The sequence below is a fragment of the Monodon monoceros genome, unplaced genomic scaffold (assembly GCF_005190385.1).
Source record: "Monodon monoceros isolate NGI ecotype Baffin Bay Population unplaced genomic scaffold, NGI_Narwhal_1 Super_Scaffold_22, whole genome shotgun sequence".
Lineage (NCBI taxonomy): Eukaryota > Metazoa > Chordata > Mammalia > Artiodactyla > Monodontidae > Monodon > Monodon monoceros.
The window spans coordinates 60,698,228-60,722,133 of NW_021703779.1; the positions used below are offsets into that span (position 1 = coordinate 60,698,228).

General features: G+C 39.4%; 1 protein-coding gene and 1 pseudogene across 5 annotated transcripts in view; both read right to left on the reverse strand.

The window, feature by feature from the left end:
- Nucleotides 1–23,906, reverse strand: part of HDAC8 (histone deacetylase 8) — a 244,229-nt gene that overhangs the window by 66,481 nt on the left and 153,842 nt on the right. The gene's annotated exons all lie outside the window — the stretch shown is intronic.
- On the reverse strand, nucleotides 19,504–21,303 carry LOC114906595 (annotated as a pseudogene).

Sequence of the window (23,906 nt, forward strand, 5' to 3'; positions counted from 1 at the left end):
CAGAGAGAAGGCAGCCATCTGTGAACCAGGAAGAGAGCACTCATCAGAAACCTACCATGCTGGCATCTTGATCTTGGACTTCTAGCCTCTAGACTGTGAGAAAATAATTTCTGTTGTTTAAGCTACCCAGCCTATGGTATTTTGTTATGGCAATCCAAGCTGACTGATAAACTTAATTTTGGCTATAGAACTGGTCCTTATTTATATGCCATCTTAAGCAATTTTTCTCTAATTGTTTGTTGGGTATAGCTTCTGCCTCCCCACTAGGCTATAACTTCCTATAAGTCATAGATCATGTCTTTTAAATCACCAGAAGCACCTACAACCAAGTTGGGCACATGGTGGTAGTCAAAAAATCCTTATAGAAGGATACAACTGCACAAGGAGAGATGCTGAGTGTTCACAGCTAGAAAAGGACACTGAGACTCTGGAATTAGTGTCAGCTTTGTCACAGATGTCCTAAGTGTCTCTAAACAAATTAGCATATTTCTTCCTTTCTATCCATTTGCTTCTTCAGCTGTGGTATTTCTTCCTTCCCTTATGGAGTTTTGGTGAGACTTAAATATAAGCCAGTATTTTCAGACCCTTTGTAAGGAAGCGGAGAGACTAGGTTTCTGAGTCAGAAAAACTTGGGTTCAAAATCTAGTTTTCTCACTTACTAACATGGATTGGAGCACCAACCTTGTGTGAGGTGCTTCATACACATGGACTCCTTCAGTCTTCACAATCACATTGCATAGTGCGTATGAGAAAACTGAGCTTCTGAGACACTGGGTAAATTACCCAGGTCCCACTGCTAGTTAGAGGATCAGAATCCCAAACTGGCTCAAAATCCCACATTCTTTCTACCATACTACAGGCTCCAAAAGAGGATAAAGGTTAACGTCTAGAAAGAATAACCTCCTACACTGGATTTCATGACTCCATTCATCAGGGACAAAAGTTCTTGCTTTTCTTTGGGAAAACAGGAAGCTGCCACCTTAATATTTAAGTAATGTAGTAAGGCCAGTTGGAATCAGATTTTCAAAAGGACTATGACCCAAAAGAGAATACGAGCCATTTCACTAGCCTTAGGGCGCCATGGGGGCAGGGGTGTGGTTGTCTTATTTACTTCTGTATTCTTAGAACCCAGCACTGTGCCTGGCTCTAGGAAGCACTCAATGACTATTTGTGGAAAGTATTTACCTAGTGCAATGGAGGGGCTGAAAGAGAGTACATTCTGTGGCCTGGTATTGTGGCTTCTAGAAAGGTGTAGCTATAGAGATTAGACCTGAAAGAGCCAGTCACATGGCTGCTAAGGCTTGGAACTGAAGTATTTTTCTCATACATTTTAGATTCACAATGAAACAAGATTCCCTGGTGGGAATTTTCCCAAAGACTGGATCCAGACACCCAATAAAAGGGTTACAAGTGTACTTGCATATAATTTGCAAATGGTTTATATCTAACTACATTCTCTGTCATCTATTCCCTGGTGATTTTCAAGGCAAAAATTTATTGCTATCCTAAAGATTATTGTTTTTTTTTTTTTTTGCAGTACGCGGGCCTCTCACTGTTGTGGCCTCTCCTGTTGCGGAGCACAGGCTCTGGATGCGCAGGCTCAGCGGCCATGGCTCACGGGCCCAGCCGCTCCGCAGCATGTGGGATCTTCCTGCACCAGGGCACGAACCCGTGTCCCCAGCATCAGCAGGCAGACTCTCAACCACTGCGCCACCAGGGAAGCCCGTATTGCATAATTTATAAAAATAATAAAAATTTATCTTCTCTTTCTTAAGCAAAAAAGAATAGACAGTACCACGTTACGCTGTCAAGGCTGTTCAGTGCAGACAAGTCACATCTTTATTATTGCCATATAAATTGTTTGATCAATCATGTTTAGGTTCTATTATAAAATTTAAAATGTGAGGTGTACCTGTCCATATTAGCTATTATCACTACTGTTTCTAGTATAGCAATCCCCTATGTCATCAACACGAGCACTGCCCCATTCAAAAGGCATTTTGGAGGGATTTCAATTAGATAGAGGCCCTCCAAGTAGAAATCTGTGTTACTGAGGTTTCAAAGCAAGGGCAGTTTTCCCTACCACTCACCAACACAATTAAGGTTCAGTTGCAGAGACATACTTCTCAAGGGTAGAGGAGGCTGAGGTGACAGAGAGCAGAACTATGAACATCCATTCCTAAGTCACAGGCAGAAGTTTTGCTCTGTAAGCTGATTCTTGATAGAGTAGTAATTTATAAATGGAAAGAGATATGGGATTTATCATTCAGTAAGCATTTATTGAGGGCCTGCTATGTGCAAGATACTACATAAGCATCACAGCTTAATAAGGAGAACTTTCAAATCTATCAGGTCTTTTCTTGTCATTACCTTAAAATATCATGTCCTGTATTTAAAAATGGCAATGTAATCATGAGAAAAAAATCCAAGCTCAACATTAGTACAACTTACATTTGCCCTCTCAAGTGATGATAAAAAGAACTGTCTAATGTGCTTTAACAAGCTTTTGCACATGCTGTTCCCTCTGCTTGGAATTCTCTTTCCCCCTCTCCTGTCTGCCTGGTGAAATCCTACCCATCCTTCAGGATATCAGCTGAAATATCATCTCCTTGGTGAGCCCTTCTGATGTCCTCCTGAGAGAATCATTCCTTTCTCTACACTCACAAAGCTCTTTGCATAGAACTTCTACTCTCATACTCCATTGTAATTTTTTCTTTCTCACACTGTACTCTGAGCTCCATAAGTCAGGGAACACCTCTGATTCATCTTGGTATCCCCAGCACAATGCCTGCATATAGTAGTCAGTAAATGATTGATGAAGTTCCCTGACCACTTTGGAAAATAAATCTAGTAACACATTACAGAGAGTGTTACAGAAACCTAACAAGGCTTTGCACATAGTATGTGCTTAATGAAGGTTTGCTGACATTGAACGTGGTACAAATGGTGCTTCTCTTAGGTCAAGGCTATAGACAGCAATTCTTGCTAGCCCCTTTATGGCGCCACACAGCAGGCACAAGCCCTTCACAGACAGACATCCTTGTGATGTTCCAGTCACTGAATGGTACATGTGCCCCAAACCATCACCCCCACTGGCTTGCCAGAGGGCATGAAATGGTCCATTATTAGTTACTTCTTGGGGTTAAGGCATTTGCTACAGAAGTTCCCTGCTGGATTGCTTTCAGACAGAGGAATAATTCATCAGAAGCCACCTGAAAGATTTTGCACCTCTTAGAAGACCTGTAGATCATTCATGCCCCTCTCCTTCTAATTACAATCTGCAGTCCAGAGAAAATTCAGAACACAGGAAAAGGTCCTTAAAGAGTCGAGATCTCACACAGCTTAAATTGTACCTTATAATCACAGTAGACAATCCCTGTCATCTTAGAGTTACAAATTTTGCTGTTTACAAAGTCCTGTGAGGCACAAATCTAAAGAAGGCAAAAAACCACAAAAACCGAGTCAACATTATTAACCTTTTTTGTATCAAAGCACTAAAAATGTCTAAACTTTGGCTTTTAATCATAGCCATTTGCAAAATCCTACTAATTTTTCTCTGGTTGTTGGGGAATAAAACCCTTTTTCTGTTTCTGATGACGGTTGTGTAGAAGGAAACTCACTTTATAGTTTGCAAATGCTACTTTCATTGGAAATACACCTATCTTGTAGACCTTTAGTATATAATCACCAAATATCAATACTATATATATATATATATATATATATTTTTTTTTTTGGTCAATACAGGCACAAAATGGTCAATCACTCCTGTGTTACCTAGAAACCAGTTAGGCCAACTCCACATTTTCTGAGCATTCTAGTTAAGAGTAACTGAGGGGACTTCCCTGGCTGTCCAGTGGTTAGGACTCTGTGCTTCCACTGCAGGGGGCACGGGTTCCACCCCTGGTCAGGGAACTAAGATACTGCATGCCACACGGCATGGCCAAAAAAAAAAATTGAGATCATCTTTCCCTAATTTTGAAAATCAGGAGGTTTTGTGACTCATTGATTACTTAGGGAGTTCTTATTCAGCATTGGTAGTTGAACATATTAAGTAGAAGGCCAAAGCTAAACTCTGTTGTATTTAGCTGGAACAAAGACCAGTCTTGCTTTCAAATCTTTGTTAGCACTGTTTGAACAGTAAAATAATCAAAAGCCCAGAGATAAGCCAAGTTTCTCAGCATAATCCTCTTCCACGTCTGTTAGCTTGGGGAGGGATGGGTGAGAGACGGACAATGCCAACACAAATGGAAGTGTACAGTGAAGAAAGAAAAGGAGGGCCAGAACAGTGGGTGAAAAGTTAACTTACTTCACTTAGACCACCATATGAAAACCAGATGTGTCGAAAATGTTGGATGAGAAAAACTGGTGTTACTGATATAGCGTGAACAAACCCTTTGTGCTTTCCTCCCAACACAGTATCATTACAGGGTGCCAGAGGTGTCATTTTATTTCATTTCACATGTAGCACATTCTCAACAAGTTAAACCGTTTCTAATCTTGTGTAATTAGATAGGTCTCGCTACATCCCTCAGTTGAAGGCTTTTATAGGCTGCCTTGTTCTGTCTCCTTTTTGTGACAGCTTCTTTGGGGCTGGAAACTAACATTTGCTAACATTTCTTCCCTTCTGGCACCTGTCAGCTGGATGGGCTCTGGGAAAAGGAGGATGGGGAGGGAAGGAATGCAACGTTCCTCCCCCCCCACACCACTGCCCTGGTATTAGAGCCATCTTTGTCTCTACATGGGGATTACTCTGTTCTGGAAAGTGCTGTTAAGTACACACTCAAAATAAACAATGGGCAGATGGGTGAATGGAATGATAAAGTTCTTGTTTTTTAATTTAATTTTATTACAAATTTCAAGTTCCTTTGTTTACTAAATATAGAGTCTGGGTGAGGTTCTAGCCAGAGATGGAAGTCCTTTAATACAGTCCAAGGAGTCACCAGTCCATGAAGTGGATGGGCCTTGGCTCTTTGATCTTACCATCTGGCCACTGTGGGCAGAGCCTCCCACTGGAGACAGAGACCACGGCACGACTGCCTTCTCTCCACCTCAAAGCAAAGTTGTGAGGAGTCATCAGATATTTGACATTGGAATCAGAGGCTATACGAACACCAGGGCTTTTACTTCAATGCAGGAGTAATAATAGCATCTTGAAATTGAGAGTTTTTCCTTCAAGAAGCTTTAAAGCTATCTCCCCACCAAAAGCTTTCTTAGGGTCATTCCTTGACCATTCTATGACATCTTTGTGAGGTTGCTGGCTGGCAAATGCTCTCCATGTGTAGACTAGGAAATCCAGAATTAAGGCCTATTTATGCTTCTATGCCTTGGGACTTGTGCATGATTGATTATATGCAGGGCCTGACCTCTCACCACAGAATTCTGTGGTTTTTGTCCAATAATGAGAAAAGACAACTGAAGGAGTGCAGTATACAACAGAATGGGTGAGTGACAGGGCCACCTGACGTCCCCTGGTACTTTACAGTTTATAAATCGCTTTCAGAGTGGTCCTTTCATGGAGAGGCAGTGTACACTCCTATTTCACCAAAGCAACTGGACTGCAGAAATAAGAGCCAGGGTGCTGGCACAGTCCTGGAGGCCCTAGATTTCTCACGCTGGGGGTGGGGCAGTGTGTGGGTAAGCACTTCGCCTTCCAGGAATAGTACTGCTCTGAGACTCCTCTGTAGACTGACTGGAACGGAGATTAAGCCCAGGGTTCTCTTTGCATTCCATTTAGCAGTTTGCTCATGCTTTTACTACAGATCAGCCTCAAGAATTCTTCTGCCAGCTGAGAATCTGAAATGTTGCCTTGGCTGTAAAACAGTATCTTATTTATTCACATAAATCCCCTCCCCCTCTTGTCCATGATTATTTTCACCCTAAAATGGAAAGGGGGGCAAATTATGTGAGCGTTTGGGTACTGGACTGCAGCCACCCTTGGCAATCTTCGTTAATCTTTGAGATTCTCACCAGCATTGAGTAAAGAACAGTGACTCACCCAGAGTAACACATAGTCTCTCTTTCCTTTAGAAAAGCAGTTCCTCAAAAGTGCTGCTAAGAAAAACAAAACAAAAAAACTAAAGTTCAAGGGAAAGAAAAAAGCGCTAAGAGCAAAAGATGGCTTTAAACAAGCCTAGAAGATTTTGAAGGAGGGGAAGGTGATTATCTACAAGGGATGGAAAAGTGGCTTGTACATTTTCAATTTCCTTTTCAGTTCCAAGTTTGAGACCTAAACATCTTTTGTCTAGGGGAAGTTATGACAGGAGGACGTTAGGTCCCCTTAGCCCCAGCTCACTACTTGAAACTTCCCAGTAGCTCGGGGAGGTTTGCTGCTCAGCAGCCCTGGCCAGAGGGGTGGAAGGGAGACAAACAGCAGGAAGGAATAAAAGTAAGAAGCAGCTGGCACAAATGCGGCCGAGCCCTCCCCTCATTCTAGCCAGTTGTATAGACAGCTGTCTCTTTAATTTAACCCTTAGTCCAACCCCCAAATGACAAAGCTCATTTTACTCATACAAGTCTCTTCTGGTAGAGATGGTGGTTGGTTTAAAACCAGGAAAAATGTAGAGGTAAGGGAGGTTAAGTGGGGAAAACTTGACAAAGACGGGAGTTTTTTCCCCCCTCAAAACACGCATGTGGGGAAGAACGCCAAAGGAAGGCTGTGAACGAAGAGACAGAAACCTCTGTTGTCAAAGGCAGTCTGGAGGAGGGACAGGCTTGCACAGGCTTGGGGACAGTTTTGCTTCTACTTCTATTTATATTCTCAAGGCTAATTGTGTAAATGGGAGTTTCTTACTCCAGAATGGCCATTTGTAGCTGCACGTGGGTTTGTTTTTCCACACTATCAGACAGCCAACTCAGCACTACTGTCAGCAGCTCTGATCAATAGAGAGGAGCTTAATTATTCACCAATCTGGAGACTAGGCGTGTAAATGTGCAAATGTTTTCCCCTCAAGTGGCCTTAGAATTGGAATCCTTGGGTGTTCGGGCTGGAAGCAACTTTATAAAGTATGTTCCAGTTAAACCCCGAAGAAGACTGGGGAGGAATTGGAGCCTGGAGAAGGGAAGTGAATTGCCCAGGGTCACACGAGCCATTGAAAGCAGCCTGACCTCTCTCTACTCGCTCCATGTTTCCTGTCCGCTCTCCCACCCCCACCTTCAGAGACCCTCAAATGTATCTGCCTTGGCAAAGTCTGTGTGTTTTCCTCCTGGCTGTTTCAATTGCTATCCCATGACAATGTTGGCAGGCCCGGTGACTGAGCACAGCCTTAATCATGAGAGACGGAGTGAGTGCTTATTCCTGTACTCCTGACCCAGCTGGGAAAGGGCCATCCTGCCATTTGCAGCCTACCTTTGGTTCCAAGGCCCGCAGGACGAGGAGACCGGGGAGCACTGTGCCCCCAAAGGCAACACTGCTGCTGTGAACAGAGGCAACTGCTTAAAAGAGTTTTTTTCTCTTCTGCAGCTTGTAGCCTGAAAGTTTCAGAAGGAGCGGGAGAATCCCCTCCTTCTCCATCCTTCATTTAAAGAAATGATGCAATTGATATATACACAAAATGCTTAATATATATAAATCATATTTGTATGTAATTTCTACCTGAAATATACTTAATATATAAATCATGAAGCATAATAATAGAATCAACACCTGTGAGCCCACCATCTGCCTTAACAGAACATTACCAGCGTCACTGCAGCTCCCTGCAGGCTCCTCTGCAGCCCACCACCCTGCCTTTCTCCCAGAAGTACCCACAATCATGAACTTAAGTCACTCCCTTGCATTTCTTCATCGTCTTCCTACATATACGGGTATCCCTAAGCAATAAACTCTTTAGTTTTGCTTGGTTTCAAACTGTAAATATTGGTATCATGCTAAATTTTTTTGCAATTTGTTTTTACTCAGAATCGTGCCTGAGAACCTCTCCCATGGTTATCTGCAGTGGTGTTTTATTCCTTTTCATTGCTGCCTAGTATTTCACCGTTAAGTCTACTACAAGAGAGACACACTACTGTTGATGAACATCTGTTGTTTCTAGTTTTTTTTTTTTCCTAAACATTGCTATAAACTTTCTTTACAGTACACTTGCCCAAGTTTCTCTAAGGTCTGTTTCTAGGAGTGGAATCAGTCAGTTGTAAAGTACACACATGTTCAAATTTGTTAGATAATGCCAAATTGTTTCCCGAATCGGTCTTTCAATACACACTCCCACCAGAAGTGTAAGTGTTCCACATCCTCACTAACGGCTCCACATCCTCACTAACACTTAGGATTATTTAACTTACATCATTTTTTGCAATCTGGTGGATTAAAATGGAATTTCATGATGTTCTTTTTTGGTCATTCCTTGTTTTTTTTTTTATTGAAGTATAGTTGACTTACAATGTTGTGTTAATTCCTTGTGGTTTTATTTTGCATTTCCCTGATTACTAATGAGGTTGAGCACCTTTTCATGTCTCTTGGCATTCAGATATCCTCCTCTGTGAAAGACTTGTTTATATCTTTTGCTCATTTTTCTTCCAGATTTTCTTTCTTATGTATTGGTATATGAAATTTGTATATTTCAAATACTAATACATTGTCAGTTATATGAGCACTAAATATGGTGTTCCACTTTGTGCCTTTTCACTTTCTGGGGTTTTTTGGTGAAAAGAGGCACTTCATTTTAATGTCACTGAATTTATTACTTTCTCCCTTTATGGTTGGTGCTTTTTGTATTTCTTTAAAGAAATTCTCCCCTATCCCAATATCACAGAAAATTTCTCCTATCATGTTTCTTTGTGACCAAGAGTTTACTGGCATTTGGGGCAGGGCACTTATTCTTTTTTTTTTTTTTTTTTGCATTATGCGGGCCTCTCGCTGCTGTGGCCTCTCCCGTTGCGGAGCACAGGCTCCAAATGCGCAGGCTCCGGACGCGCAGGCGCAGCGGCCATGGCTCACGGGCCCAGCCGCTCTGCAGCATGTGGGATCATCCCGGACCAGAGCACAAACCCGTGTCCCCTGCATCGGCAGGCGGACTCTCAACCACTGCGCCATCAGGGAAGCCCAGGGGCACTTATTCTTTATGTGGGGCTGGCTCTTACATTGCAGGACACTTTAGCATCCCTGGACCCTGGGTACCAAATGCCTTTAGCACTATTCCTGTCATTATAACAATCCCAAACACTCCCATACATTTTCAAATGTTCCCTGGGTGGAGGTACTACCAGTTGAGAACCTCTGAATTATATTTTCTTCTAAAAGTTTAAAGTATTTAGTATACCCAGAATTGATTTTTGTGTTTGATGGGAATCTAATTTTATTACTTCTTTATGGCTAACCAATTTTCCCAACACTAGTTATTATAGAATTAATCATTTCCCCCACTGATCTGCAATGCTACCTGTCATACATCAAATTTTCAAACAGGTATAAGTCTATTTTTGAGTTTTTTATTCTGTTCCATTGGCCTATTTGTCAAACCTCTTTACTTACACTCTTAAGTACTATAGCTGTATGATAAATCTTAATATCTGATAGAGTAAGTTTTTCTACCTTGTTCTTCAAGAATGCCTTGGCTTTTCTTTGCACTCCCATATAAATTGTAGAACCAACTTGTCACATTCCATGAAAAACCCTATTGGGATTTTGATTGGAATTATACTATGATTGATTCAGGGAAAAGGATATCTTTACAATATTGAGTAGCCCTACCTGTACAGAACATGGCTCTCTATTTCAATAAAGTTTTATAATTTCCTCCATAGAGGATCTCTGACACATCCTTTGTTAGATTTTCTACATAGATACCTTATATTTTTATTGCTACAGTATCTTTTTAAAAATTGCAGTTTTGATTCTTGTTGTTGGTTTATAGAAATGACTTATCTCCTTATATTCTCTCTTAAATGTATTCCAATCAGACTTTTTCACTTAGTTACATCAAAATTGTTCCTGGCAAGGTCACCCATGACTACACAGCTACTAAGTCCAATGGTCACATCTCAGTCCTCATCTCATTTGATTTCTCAGCAGCATATGACATAGTTGGTCACTCCCTCCTCCTCAAAACACTTCTTCACTTGGCTTCCAGGACAGCACACACTTTTGATTTTCCTCTTACCTCACTGGTTATTCCCTCTCAGTCTTCTTTGCTGGTTCTTCCTCATTTCCCCAACATTTTAATGTTGGACTGTTCCAGGGGCCAGTCCTTAGACCTCTTCTCTTCTCTAGCTATCCACACTCCCTTGGTGATCACATCAATTCTCATGGTTTTAAATTCTATCCATATGCTAACACCCTATTTTGCAATGCTAGTTCAACTCACTCTCTGGAGCTATCATGCGTGTGTGTGTGTGTGTGTGTGTGTGTGTGTGTGTAAGGAAGGAATATATATATTCCTTCCTCCTGCTTGACATCTCCAACTCAACATGTCCAAACTGAACTCTTATTACCCGAAACTGAGCTGCCCACAGTCTCTCTCTCAGTTGCTCAATCCATCATTCCAGTTGCTCAGAGCAAAATCTCTGAGCCCTTGCTTTCTCTCACAGCACTCACAATATGTCAGAAAATCCTCCTCTACCTTCAAAATATATACAGATTCTTATCACTCCGCACAATCTACACTGATATCACACTAGTTCAAACCACCATTATCTCTTTAAGAAACAGCCTTATTGAGATGTAATCTACATACCATACAATTTAACTATTCATAGTATATAATTCAATATATTTTAGTGTATTCATGAGTGGTGTGACCATCACTACAATCTACTTTTATAATATTTTTGTTCCCCCTAAAAGAAACCAGTACTCATTAGCAGTCATTCTCCATCCCCTCACCTCATGTTGCCCTAGGCAACCACTAATCTACTTTTTGTCTCTATACATTTGCCTATTTTGGACATTTCATATGAATGGAATCATAGAATTTGTGGTCTTCAGGTACTTCATTCCTCTTTATTGACAAATAATATTCCATTGTATGACTGTACAACATTTTACTTATATATTGATCAGTTGATGGACATCTGGGTTGTCTCTACTTTTTGGGCCAATATGAACAATGCTATGAACATTTGTGTCCAAGTTTTTGTGTGGACATATGTTTTCATTGGGTGTACAGGAGTGGAATTGCTGAGTCATAATGTAACTCTATGTTTTAGCTTTTGAAGAACTACCAGCCTGTCTTCCAAAACAGCTGTACCATTTTACATTCCCACTAGTAGGTAGTGTGTGAGGGTTCCATTTCTCCACATCTTGTCACCACTTATTGTTATCTGTCATTTTGATTCTAGCCATCCTAGTGAGTGGGAAATTGTTATCTCATTGTGTTTTTGATTTACATTTCCATGACGACTAATATTGTTTGACATCTTTTCACGTCCTTGTTGGTTATTTGTATATCTTCTTTGGAGAAATGTTTATTCAGATCCTCTGCCTATTTTTAAATTATTTGTCTTTTATTATTGAGTTGTAAGAGTTCTTTATATATTCTAGATACAAGTCCCATATCAGATATATGATTTGCAAATATTTTCTCTACTTCTATGAGCTGTCTTTCCACTTACTTGAAGATATCGCTGTAACAGAAAGGAATTTCAATGAATTCCAAGGTATGTATTTAATTTTGATGAAGTCCATTTAATCTATTTTTTTCCTTTTGTTGCTTACGTTCTTGGTGTTGTACCTAAGGAACCATTGCCTAATACAAGGTCATGAAGATTTACACCAACGTTTTCTATGAGTTTTATAGTTTCAGCACTACATTTACATCTTTGATGTGTTTTAAGTTTTTTATACATGTTGTTAGGTAGAGGCCCAACTTCATTCTTTTGCGTGTAGACAACCATTTCTAAAAAGACTATTCTTTCCCCCACTGAATTTTCTGGGCACCCTTGCCAAAAATCAATTGACCATAAATATAAGGGTTTATTTCTGGACTCTCAATTCTATTCCATTGATCTATATCTCTACCCTTATGTCAATACCACACTGTTTTGATTAGTTTCGCTTTGTAAAAAGTTTTGAAATCTGAAGTAATTATGACCTCATAAAATTGTTAGGAAATGTTCCCTTATTTTCTATTTTTTGGAAGAGTTTGGAAGGATTGCTTTTGATTCTTCTTTAAACATTTGGTAGAATTCACCAGTGAAGCCATCTGGTCCTGGACCTCTCTTTGGTGGGAAGTTTTTGATTACTAATCCAATCTGTTTAATTGATATAGGTCTATGCAGATTTTCTATTTCTTCTTGAATCTTAAGTTTTGGCAGTTTGTACCTTTATAGGAATTTTCCTATTTCATCTACATGATATAATTTGCTGGCATAAAATTATTCATAGTATTCCTCTTATAACCCTTTTTTTTTTTAACATAGTTACAAAATTTTTTTCCTGCAGTGAGGACTTTTAAGACCTACTTTCTTAGCAACTTTCAAATATGCAATACAGTGTTATTAATTATAGTCATCATGCTATACTTTACAGCCTCATGACTTATTTTATAACTGGAAATTTGTACTTTTTCACTCTCCTCACCCATTTCATCTATGCCAATCCCCCAGCCCCCTCCTCTGGCAAGCAGCAATTTGTTCTCTGTATCTATAAGCTTGGTTATTTTTTGTTTGTTTTTGTTTTTTAGATTCCACATATGAGATCATGTGATATTTGTCTTTCTATGACTTATTTCACTTAGCACAATGCCCTCCAGGCCCGTCCAGGGTGTCACAAATGGCAAGATTTCCTGCTCTTTATGGTGGAATAGTACTCCATTGTATACACAGTCAGCCCTCTGTATCACTGGGTTCCACATCCACAGATTCAACCAACCATGGATCAAAAATATTAGAAATATTTTTATTCCATAAAGTTCCAAAAAGCAAAACTTGAATTTGCTGCATGCTAGCAACTATTTACATAGCATTGACACTGTATTAGGTATTACAAGTAATCTAAAAATGATTTAAAGTATACAGGAGGATGTGCGTAGGTTATATGCAAATATTATGCCTTTTTATATAAGGGATTTGAGCATTCATGGATTTTTGTACCTGTGGGGTGTCCTGGAACCAATCCCCTAAGGAGACTGAGGGATGACTGTATATACCACATCTTCATCCACTGATGAACATTTGGGTTGTTTCTATATCTTGGCTATTGTAAATAATGCTGCAGTGAACATGGGGGTGTATATATCTTTCTGAATTAGTGTTTTCATTTTTTTTGGTAAATACCCAGAAGTGGAATTGTTGGATCATATGGTAGCTCTATTTTTAATTTCTTGTGGAATCTCCATAATGGCTTTCCATAATGGCTGCACCAATTTACAATCCAACCAACAGTGTACAGGTGTTCCCTTTTCTCTACATCCTCTCCAACATTTGTCGTTTTGGTAATAGCCATTCTAACAGGTGTGAGGTGTTATCTCATTGTGGTTTTGATTTGCATTTCCCTGATGATTAGTGATGCTGGGCAACTTTTCATGTATCTGTTGGCCATCTGTATGTCTTCTTTGAAAAAATGTCTGTTCAGATCCTCTGCCCATTTTTAAATTGGGTTTTATTTTTTTGCTATTGAGTTGTAGTATAATCCTTTTTATTTCTGTAAAATTGGTAGTAATGCTTCCACTTTCATTTCTGATTTAAGTTATTTGAGTCTTGCTTCTTTTTTCTTAGTCATTTTAGCTAAAAGTCTGTCAATTTTGTTGACATTTTCAAAAAACAAGTTTTGGTTTCATTGATTTTCTATTTTTTTCTTTTTCATGTATTCCCTCTCTAATCTTTGTTATTTCCTTCCTTATCCTTGCTCTGGATTTAGTTAGCTCTTCTTTCTCAGATTTCATAAGATGAAAGGTTGGGTATTGAGTTGAGATCTTTCTTTTTAACATAGGTGTTTATAGCCACAAATTTCCCTCTGAGCACTGCTTTAGCTACATCTCATACATTTTGGTATGTTGTTTCTTCATTTTCCTTCATCACAAATTATTTTCGATTTTCCTTTGTGGTTTTTTTTTTAAATATAAAATTTTTCTTTTGGCTGCGTTGGGTCTTCATTGCTGCGCATGGGCTTCCTCTAGTTGCGGGAGCGGGGGCTACTCTTCGATGTAGTGCATGGGCTTCTCATTGCGGTGGCTTCTCTTGCTGCAGAGCACAGGCTCTAGGCACATGGGCTTCAGTAGTTGTGGTGCGCAGGCTCAGTAGTTGTGGCTCATGGGCCCTAGAGTACAGGCTCAGTAGTTGTGGTGCACGGGCTTAGTTGCTCTGCAGCATGTGGGATCTTCCTGGACCAGGGATTGAACCTGTGTCCCGAATTGGCACATGGATTCTCAACCACTGCGCCACCAGGGAAGTCCCTCCCTTGTGGTTTTTTCTATGACCCACTGGTCATTTTAGGAGTGTGCTTTTTAATTTCCACATATTTGTGAATTTCCCAAATTTCCCTGTTATTGATTTCTACTTTCATCTCATTGTGGTCAGAAAACATACTTTGTATGATTTCACTCCTTCTACGCTCTATGGCCTAGCCGATGGTCTATTCTGGAGACTGTTCCATGTGCATTTGAGAAGAATGTTTATCCTGTTGTCTTCCAGTGTAGTGTTTCATAGATCTATGTCAGGTCTAGTTTAGGTCAAGTCTTCTATTCCCTTGATCTTTTGCCTAGTTGTTCTATCCATTATGGAAAGTGGGCATTGAATTCTCAAACTATTATTGTTTGTCTATTTCTCTCTTCCACTCTGTCCAGTCTGTCAATTATTGTTTCATGTATTTTGGGACTCTGTTGTTAGGTACATATACGTTTACAATTGTATCTTCCTGATGGATTGACCCTTCTATCATTATGAAACGTCCCTATTCATCTCTAGTAATTTTTTTTTGTTATAAAGTCTCTATTTTTTTTCCTTTTTGGCCACGTCGTGTGGCATGTGGGATCTTAGTTCCTTGACCAGGGATTGAACCCATGCCCCCTGCAGTGGAAGCATGGAGTCCTAACCACTGGACAGCCAGGGAATTCCCTATAAAGTCTATATTTTGATATTAGTTTAGCCACTCCAACTTTTCAGGGTTGGGTTGTTGTTTGCATGGAATATCATTTTTGATCCTTTTACTTTCAACCTATTTGTGCCTTTGGATGAAAAGTGTGCCTCCTGTAGACAGCATATTGTTGGACCTTGTCTTTTTTTAAAATCCAGTCAGATAATATCTTTCTTTCGATTGGATTGTTTAATTCAGTCACATTTATTGTTATTATTTATATGCTTGGATTTACATCACCATTTTGGTTTTTGTTTTCTATATGTCACATGTCTATACTTGTTATCTTCCTTAGTATTAGGTGGATATTTTCTCATGTAACATTTTAATTCCTTTCATGAATTTTAAAATTATTTATTTTTGAGTTATTTTCATTGTGGTTTTTCTAGGGCTTATAATATACATCTTATTAGAATCTACTTCAGCTTTATACTGACTTAGTTCTAGTGAAATACAGACATTTTATATAGCTTCATTGCCTCCCCCTTTTTGATATTATTGTCATACATACATATATATTTATATATGTAATAAATCTAACAATATATGGCTGTAATTATTACTTTATATAATTTTATGTCTTTTAAAAAGGCTGAGAGGAGTTCCCTGATGGCCTAGTGGTTAGGATTTGGTCCTTACACTGCAGAGGCCCAGATTTGATCCCTGGTCAGGGAACCATCCCTCATGCTTCACAGTGCAGCCAAAATACAATAAATAAATAAACGAATAAATAAATAAATAAAGACTGAGAGAAGAGAATAAATATATATTTATAGTGTTCACTAACATTCTTACTCTTCTGGTTCTTTCCATTTCTTTCTGTGGATTGGAATTACCATTATTGTCATTTCCTTATTTCAGTACAGCTTTCTTCCCATTCCCTTCCGTTGTGCTGTTATTGTCAAATATGTTATGTTTCTATATATTATAGTCCCAATAATACAATCATATTCATATTGCTTTATGTAATTGATTTTTAAATCAGTCAAGAGGGGAAAGGGGAAGAAATATGCAATTACACTGTCTTTTCTAATTACCCACATAATTACCTTCATAAGCATTCCTTGTTTTTCATGTGCATTCAAATTATTGTCTGACATCACGTGCTTCCAGCCTGAAGAACCTCACTTAGTATTTCTTTTAAGAAAGGTATCTGGGCTTCCCTGGTGGCGCAGTGGTTGAGAATCTGTCTGCCAATGCAGGGGACACGGGTTCGAGCCCTGGTCTGGGAAGATCCTACATGCCATGGAGCAACTGGAACCGTGAGCCACAACTACTGAGCCTGCACATCTGGAGCCTGTGCTCCTCAACAAGAGAGGCCGCGATAGTGACAGGCCCGTGCACAGCGATGAAGAGTGGCTCCCGCTTGCCACAACTAGAGAAAGCCCTCGCACAGAAACAAAGACCCAACACAGCCAAAAAAATAAAAATATACATAAAAAAAGGTATCCTATTCCCGTCTTACCCCTAGGTTCTTCATGGCCTTTTTTTTCCCCTTAGATTCCATATATATGTGTTAGCATACAGTATTTGTTCTTCTCTTTCTGACTTACTTCACTCTGTATGACAGGCTCTAGGTCCGTCCACCTCACTAGAGAATGGACTTGAGGATATGGGGAGGGGGAAGGGTAAGCTGTGACAAAGTGAGAGTGGCATGGACATATATACACTACCAAACGTAAAATAGATAGCTAGTGGGAAGCAGCCGCATGGCACAGGGAGGTCAGCTTGGCGTTTTATGACCACCTAGAGGGGTGGGATAGGGAGGGTGGGAGGGAGGGAGATGCAAGAGGGAAGACATATGGGAACATATGTATATGTATAACTGATTCACTTTGTTATAAAGCAGAAACTAACACACCATTGTAAAGCAATTATACTCCAATAAAGATGTTTAAAAAATAAATAAATAATACACTAAGTAAAAAAAAAAAAGAAAGGTATCCTAGCAATGAATTCTCTGGTTTTTTTTTTCCATCTGCGAATGTCTTTAATTCACCTTCATTTTTGCCAGATACATGATTCTTGGTGTTTTTTTTTTTAACTGTCAGTAGTTTGACTATATCATCCTTCTTGACTTCACTGCTTCTGATGGGAAGTCAGCTGTTAATCTTATGGGGGTTCCCCTGTATGTGATGTGTTTTTTTTCTCTTCCTGCTTTCAAGATTTTCTTTTTGTTTTTCAACATTTTACTATGATGATACTGGGTATGATCTCTTTGGGTTTACTTAGAATTAATTGAGTTTCTTGGGTGTGTAAAGTTTTTTTTTATCAAATTTGAGAAATTTTGGAATTCCCTGGTGGTCCAGTGTTTAGGACTCTGTGGTTTCACTACTGGGGCCCAGGTTTGATCCTTGGTCAGGGAACTAAGATCCTCTGAGCCGTGCAGGCAGTGTGGCCAAAATAAGGAAAAAAAAAAAAAGGAGAAAATAAGAAATTTGAAGAGTTTTCAGCAATTTTTTGGAATATCTTTTTCTGTCCTTTTAATGCTCTCCTCTCTTTTTAGTACTCCAATTATGCATATATTGATGCACTTATTTATATCCCACATTTCACTGAGGCTCTGTTCATCTGCAGTTTTCCTCTCTGTTCTTCAGATTGCATAATATCTATTGTCATATCCTCAAGTGGACTGATTCTTTCTTCTGCCAACTCAAATCTACTGTAGAGCCCCCTCTAGCAAATTTTTCATTTGTTACTATACTTTTCAACTCCAGAATATACATTTGGTTCTTTTTTATAATTTCCATTTCTTTCCTTTTTTTAAAAAATAAATTTATTTATTTTATTTTTGGCTGCATTGGGTCTTTGTTACTGTGTGTGGGCTTTCTCTAGCTGCAGTGAGCAGGGGCCACTCTTTGTTGTGGTGCATGGGCTTCTCATTGTGGTGGCTTTTCTTGTTGCAGAGCACAGGCTCTAGGTGCACAGGCTTCAGTAGTTGTGGCTCATGGGTTCTAGAGCGCAGGGTCAGTAGTTGTGGTGCATGGGCTTAGTTGCTCTGTGGCATGTGGGATCTTCCTGGATCAGGGCTTGAACCCGTGTCCCCTGCATTGGCAGGCAGATTCTTAACCACTGTGCCACCAGGGAAGCCCTAATTTCGATTTCTTTATTGATAATTTATATTTATTGAGACATTGCCATCACACATTCCTACTTCTTTTAAGCAGCCTTTAGTTCTTTGAGCATACTTATAACAATTGTTTTGAAATCTCTGTCTGCTACATCCTCCACTTGAGCCTCTTTAAAGAGAGTATTTTTATTGCTTTTCTTTTCTTTTTTTTTCCTTCTGTGTATGGGTCATATTTTCCTGTTTTATGGAGGAGGGGCAGGAAAAAATTATTTTTCTCATAATTTTTTTGTTGAAATCTGAACATTGTAGACAATATATGGTAGGAACTATGGGATACTGACTCCCCACCCCACCCCAGGCTGGTGGCTTTTAATTTCTTGGTTATTTGTTTGATAATTTTAATGAAAATTGTAAAGTTTATCCTCTCTATAATATAAAGCTTGATGTCCCTGCTCTGATTTTTTCCCCTTGTTTTAAATTTCTTTGCTTGACTACCTAGGGGTTACTCCTGGGTTGGCACAAGCCATTTATTGTCAAGGTTGTGCTTAAGCCTCCCAAGTCAGTTAGATTTTTAACCTTTATCGTTGGATATCTTTGTGGTTTGGAGGCTACTATCACAGTTCAGGGTTTATATTGGGTTGGCCAAAAAGTTTTGCCCAGGTTAGAGTGGGAGCTGGGTGGAGGAAAAGAGATCTGGTTTTCTTGACCATGCCTGCTTGGACTTGAGCTTCTGCAACATGGAGCTGGGAGAGATGAAAAATTCCAGCAGCCTGCCCTTCCCTTGGTGAAATCATAACCCCAGACTGGGTACTGCAGGGGGAAGGAACCTCCATCCTCTTGGCTGCATCTGCCCAGAGTAGTGAGTTTGGGGTAGAGATTCTGCAAAGCAGAGGTGGGGTGGGGGGAGTTGTGATAAGGGAGTGAGTCATGGCTCAAATGCCATAGACTCTTGCTATTCTTGGCTTTGGTGATCTTCTCTACTTTGTTTTATATTTTAATAATTTTTGCTTTTGTGTCTATTATTTCCTTCCTTCTGCTTTCTTTGGATTTATTCTATTGTTTATTATCTAACTTCTTAAGTTGAACCCTTAGCTCATTAACTTTCAGCCTTTCTTCCTTTTTTTTTTGGCCGCACTGAACAGCTTGTGGGATCTCAGTTCCCTGACCAGGGATTGAACATCGGCCATGGCAGTGAAAGCCTGGCCACCACAGAACTCCCTCTTCCTTTTTAACATACTCTCCTAAGGCTATAAACAGCCCTGTAACCACCACTTTAGGTGCAACATATAAGCTCATTTCTAAACATTTTCTAATTTCCATTAAGATTTCTTCTTTGACCTAAAGAGTTATTTAAAAGTGTTTTTAAATTTCCAAAACTGTATTTTAAGAAAAAGACTGTATATTTGGATTTATTTATATTGTCTTATTTTATTCCATGAGTTCCATTTTTGCTGTTTTTTCCTCTTTTGAATCAATTGATTTTTTCTTGTTCCACTTTGCCACTTCTATTATTTTGGAAGATATTCATTCTTTTTCTCTTCTTTTAGTGGCTATCTTTGAAATTCTAACATGCTTACTTAATTCAATAAAACCTAGAGTTAATTAACATATGTACCCTCTTCTTGAAGGGACCCCTAAAATGTTTTGACTCTAATCCTCAACAACATGAGTTGCTATTGTGAAGCCTTTAAATTCTGTGTTTTTTGTCTTCTTTTAATCCCACAAATTATAAATTACTAATATTACCCACATGTTTAACTTTTGTTTTCTACTTAAAGTTCTTTTGTATATCTCGGAACTTCTTTTTTGGATAATTTTCCTTATTCAGTGACAAATGTTGGTGGTAAATGCTTTAAATTTTTTTTATATTAAAATGCCTTTATGTTGCCTTTATTCTCTGAAGACAGTTTCACAGTATATATAATTTTTTTTGGCTCTTTTCAGTTTATTGCGTGAAGGAGTTACACTAGTCCAAGTTAAAAGCAGACCCCAAATGGTTACATTATACAAGTTGTGAGGTTTTTAAACTTGTGACAAGGGACAGAAGGAAAATTTTGCTCATTGCAAGGAAATCCTCACGTAAGCTTCAGTGAGCCAGAAGCATTTAAAACCTATGAACCTTCAGCTGATTGTCCTTAGCCAGTCCAGTCTCTACGAGGAACTGGCATATGTTCTAGTGCTGGTCACCCTGTAGCTGAATTACTTCTCCATATTCTGGATGCTCAAGTACAGTACCATTGCAGGCAAATTTCTTCTTAAACGCCTTCACTAGTTTCTTTTTATCGTAATCATCAGTGATCCCTTGGACAGTAGTAAGGGTCTTCCTGCTGTTTCTCTGTTGAATTCTTATATGGATATAATCCTCAGTGCCAGCAGGAAGCAGATCATCACCCTTACTTGCATCAGCAAAGGGGTCGAAAGAGTGGAGGTTCTGGATAGCGGACATACGATACGATTCCTTTTCCTCGGTGGAAATGGCCTGCAGAAGGTGGCGGCTGGAAAAGGCGGGTGGGGGGGACAGAGCGTCAGGAAGCGAGGGGGCTTGAGGGGGAAGCTACTGAGTCCTCAGTGGCGGCTCAGTGAGTGGGCCACAGTATATATAATTTTAAGATGAAAATTATTTTCTCGAAGCACTTTCAACATTATATTCTAATATGGCTTCCAATGTTGCTGTTGAGAAGTCACCTATTGGTCTAATTGTTGTTCTTTTGTATGTGATCAGTCTTTTCCTTGTAGCTTGTTTTAAGATCTTATCTTTGTCTCTGGTGTTCTGCAGTTGACTGTGATGCATGTAGATATTAATTTCTTTTTATTTATCTTGCCTGGAATTTCTTAGTTTTCCCGAACTGCAGATTTTTGCTTTTTCAAAATTCTGGAAACTTTCCAGCTATGGTTTATCTGAATGGTTCTCCCCCTTTTCTATTATTTCTTTGTAGAATTCTAAAGAGATTAATATTGGGCCTTTTTGCTTTATCCTCCATATCTCTTAAGCACTCATATTTTCCATCTCTTTGTACCTCTTTTTTGAATTTTGTGTGATTTTTTCAGATGTATTTTCCAGTTTCCTAATTTCTCATCAACTGATGCATAAAACTTCATCAAGGTTTTTAATAACAATTATTATATTTTTCATTTCTAGGTATTCTATTTAGTTCTTTTTCAAACCTAGCAGGTCATTTTTTTTTAACATCTTTATTGGAGTATAATTGCTTTACAATGAATGGTGTGTTAGTTTCTGCTTTATAACAAAGTGAATCAGTTATACATATACATATATCCCCATATCTCTTCCCTGTTGCATCTCCCTCCCTCCCACCCTCCCTATCCCACCCCTCTAGGTGGTCACAAAGCACTGAGCTGATCTCCCTGTGCTATGCGGTAGCAGGTCATTTTTGATAGTCTCTTGCTCTGTACTTTTTTATTTCCTTAAATGTATTTAACATATCTATTTAATATCCTGTATACGATAATGTAAATATCTAAAATCTTTGTGGGTCTAGTTATGTTTTACCTTTTTTTTTTTCCCTGTTGACTGCTTCCTCCTGGAAGTTGGTTTTCTTGTGTAAATTGTGACTTTTGATTGTGAAGGACTTTGTTAGAACTCTCTGTGGGATTTCCATGTGGCCCGAGAGTAAGTGTTCTCCCATGAAAGCTTTCAATTTGATTTTCCCTGGTGTTTGAGGCATCACAAACCTAGGTCCACTTTAAATTAAAAATCGTGGCCTGTGATTTTTTGTGCCATTCACATAATATATATTCAATCTCCAAACCAGGTATCATAAAATCTCAGAGAGGTATTTAAAAAAAAAATTCTACTCAAAGTTAAAACTTAGACAAAAAAATTTTCCTTACTGTCTGTCCCTTCCCCCAGCTGCAGGCCTCTGTTGTCCAATACTAACCACTTAGCCACATGTGGCTATTAAATGTAAATTAGTGAAAATAAAATAAAATAAAATAAAATGAAAAATGTAGTTCCTCCGTCTCACTAGCCACATTTCAAATGCTCAATAACCACATGTGGCTACCGTATTGGTCAGTGCAGATATAGAACATTTCCATCACCGTGAAAGTTTTATTGGATAGTGCTGCTCTAGAACATTTGAATCTACACATGTCTCCAGGGTGTGTGGTGTCTTCAGAACTAGGTTACACCTTTGAACAAACCCTTGTCAATCTGTGTCTTACTCTGTATGCTTGCTCCCTGAAGATGTGCAAGTCGTAATACCCAGAATCTGTGAATATGCTAACTTACATGGCCAAAGGGACTTTGCAGACATGATTAACGATCTTGAGATGGGGAGATTATCCTGGATTATAGGGTGAACTCAATGTAATTACAAGGATCTTCATAAGGGAAATAGGAAAGCAGGAAATACACAGTCAGAGAGGTGATGTGGTGACAGAAGCAGAGGTTGGAGTGATGTACTTTGAAGATGGAGGAAGGAACCATGAACCAAGGCATGCAGGAGACCTCTAGAAGCTGGAAAAGGAAACGAAACAGATTCTTCCCTAGAACCTCCAGAAGGAATATAATCCTGTGACCCATTTTAGACTTTTTTTTTTTTTTTTTTTTGCGGTACGTGGGCCTCTTACTGCTGTGGCCTCTCCCGTTGCGGAGCACAGGCTCCGGACGCGCAGGCTCAGCAGCCATGGCTCACGGGCCCAGCCGCTCCGTGGCATGTGGGATCTTCCCGGACCGGGGCACGAACCCGTGTCCCCTGCATCGGCAGGCGGACTCTCAACCACTGTGCCACCAGGGAAGCCCCATTTTAGACTTTTAACCTCCAGAACTGTATGAGAATAAATTTGTGCTGTTTTAAGCTACTAAGTTCGTGGTAATTTGCTACAGTAGCAATAAGTCGTACAAACTATGAAAGGAGCCAGTTAAGAAAGGCTCTATTTTAATATAACAGAAATGTGTGGCTGCCAAATGGCATTAAGTTATTCTTATATCTACTCATTTCCTCTTCCTATATTTCTATTTGGCCCTGAGGGTACAAGGCCCATGCAAACAAAAATTTTAGAAGGGAGACTGATGCAGGAACCTATACTCTCATTCATTTATTCAACAGATATAAATATATACTGAGTGCTTATCATGCTCCAAGCACTGGTTTAGGTGCTTGACATATATTAGTGAATAAAAGAAAAAAATCTCTGCCCTCAAGAAGCTTACATTCTAGAGGAGAGACAGAGTTGATAAACGATAAACATAATACACAAGTAAATTACACTGTATGTTAGCAGATGATTGGTGCTATTGGTGAAAAAAAAGTGTGAGTGGTCAGGGAGTGGGGATGGGCAACTATAGTATTAAATATGGTGGTCAGGGTAAGTCTCATTGAAAAAGTTGCAACTGAGCAAAGACGTGAAGGAGTTAGTCATGTGAACATCCACGGTAAAGCATTCTAAGCAGAGGAAACATCCAGTGCAAAATATTGAAGTGGGAGTGTGCCTTGTGCCTGATACCTTCTAAGAACAGCAAGCAGGACAGTGTGGTGGAGGACAGAGCAGTAGGAAATGAGGTCAGAGAGGTGATAGAGGACAGACCATGCTGGGTCTTGTAGGCTACTGCAAGGACATAAGCATCATACTGAGGAGGACCCCTGACTTTTAGGGTAGACAAGTGTACAATTAGCATAACACTCAGAATACACAGGAAGAGATATAGCGCTTAGAGAATGGATGAATTTTTAGATGCTGTGAGTGGCAAGCTTTCTTCTGAGCACCACACTTTTGTACCCATTTGCTTCCTGGACTTTTCTACTTGTATGCTGATTGGTGACTCAAACTCAGATTGCTCCAAATAAACTCGTGATCTTCTGTCTT